Here is a 2323-nt window from a genome sequence, read left to right as displayed (position 1 = left end):
TGCAGGAGATGTGGCTGTGGCAGGGAAGTGTATGTGCACACTTGTTGCTGGTCACCGGCTACAGGTGGGTGCTGGGGTGTTCCAGAGGGTGGAACTGATTCTCAGGTTGCTGCCCTATTGGACCCCTGATGGCAAAAATTCAAAATGGCTACATTGTTTCAGGCCAATTGATAACTCACCCAATCATCTGGGGGGCCTTGATGTAGCATGCAGATTCCGATTCCCAGCAGACCCAGTCCTTGACATCAAGCACGTGCTGAGGCTGATATTACCACTATGCCAATAATGATGGTGGTGCAATTAATGTTGACTACATGAACTAGGTATCAGACCTGTGTTAAGCCTCATCAGTTTTAAAAACTGATACATATAGATACAACAGCATGTGCCATTTCATCATTCTTCACAGGTGTAATTCGGTGATGGTGTGCTCATCACATTTGTGTGACCATCCCTATTATGCTTCCAGATGTTCCCATCACCCTTAACAGAGGTTAGTATCCTCCGTGGATCCCTCCTGCCTGTCTGCCCACCAACCCCCGTAGCCACTTACTAGTCTGGATATCGCCTATCACCATATTTGTCCATTGGTGACTGGCTTAGTATATTGAGCATGAGGTTTTCAGTGTTCATTCATGATGTGGTCTGTCTCAGGATTCCACTCCTCTACATATGTAATATCTGATTCTATGAATGAACCATGGTTTGTTTATCCACGGTGGTTTCTATCCTTTGGGTAGAGAGAATCAATCAGGCTCACCAATGTATGTCATCTTTTGGAGAAAGCGTTTGGATAAGTCCATTTGAAAGATGAGAGAGGTACCTGAGCAGTCCACAGTTAGTGAATCTGCCTAACTCCAAAGCTTCTGAAGGAGCTAAGGAAGACAGGTATAAAAATTCCACAAGGGGAGAGGCCTAGGTGATCAAGATTGTGCCCTTGGAGAAAGGATGTGTTTCTGAGGCTTGGAATGGGGACCAGGAAAACCCCCCTGGACAGCACTGGGGACATGTGTTAGGCTAGGTTGTCTAGAGAAACAAATTCAGTGACACTCATCTATGCATAAGAAAGGACTTGCTGTCAAGTACTTAAATATTGAGAAGGCATCCCAGCCCAGTCCAACTGAAGGCCACGAGTTTGATGCTAGTCCGTAAATCCCTCTTCAGACTCATGTAGCCACATGCTGGTGGTGTAGAGTGGTGACCCCAGAAGCGGGAGGTCACAGGCCAGTGGGTGCAGGATCGAAAGGTCCGTGGAAACATGGCAAGGTGCCCAGAGCTCTTGGGGTTGGCTTGCCCACCTGGGGCTACCCCCCTGGAGGCTGACAGAGTCCTAGTGAGGAGGAAGGTGAGTGGCAGAGAGAGCGATGATCTCTCTTCACCTTGCTCTTAAGCCAAAGGCTTATGACAGCAGGTGGCTATCATCAGGCTGCAACTTGATTGACAGGTGGAACTCCGTCCCTAGTTTCTAGTGGACATAATCTCGACCACCCGGCACCCTGACGCGATGACCGGAACAACAGGCCATGGCCATCGGCCATCTAAGATGCAACTACTGGTCGCTCCTCACCCGGGCAGAGCGGAATGAAGAAATGAAAGGTGCCTGAAACCGTTAGTCCACGGGGACCAGTAGACCATGCAGCCCCCAGCCCCTCTGCCCGAGGCCAGAACTAGAGGTTTCCTGCCAACCGCCACTGACTGCTCAGAAAGGGGGCACAATAGATGGTCAAAGAGGAGGAGAAACCAAATACAAAACAAAGCTCAAAATGATGACAAAAGACCAGACTTCCTGGTCTGCTAGAGACTGGCAGAGCCCCTGGCACGATGGCCTTAGACACCCTTCAACCCAGAAGTAGATCCACACCCACACTGGGGCCAACGTTCAGCCCAACGATAGATCTGTGAGGTGAACGGTAACACCAGGACAGCAGGTCCCCCTCGGTACAGTCCACCACAGGCCGCCAAAGAGCACCATTCCCCCTGCAAAACTCAGAAGGGGGCAGGGGAGCAGGAAGAAAGGAGCAGGAGGCCCGGGGAGAGAGTAGGGCAAGTGCCCTCCCACTAAGGGGTTCTGGGCAGCATCAGGAGAAATGGCTGAATGGAAAACCATCTCGCTCTGCAAGACATTCTCAACTCCCAAACCTCAGTGATCAAGAACTCCACCACAGACTTTGGTGGTTAAAAACAAACAAAAACAAGACCTAGAAATAAAAACATAAACACAATAATCCACGTGATAAGCTGGTTCATAGCACAAAAGTTGGCTGCTATTGTTAGACAGATGTCTGCCCCTGTGAATCGTGGCACTAGACCAAACTCATTCCTC

The sequence above is a fragment of the Echinops telfairi genome, unplaced genomic scaffold, assembly GCF_000313985.2.
Source record: "Echinops telfairi isolate 266 unplaced genomic scaffold, ASM31398v2 ScPeMD7_5592;HRSCAF=6446, whole genome shotgun sequence".
NCBI lineage: Eukaryota > Metazoa > Chordata > Mammalia > Afrosoricida > Tenrecidae > Echinops > Echinops telfairi.
This window is presented reverse-complemented; position numbering follows the sequence as displayed.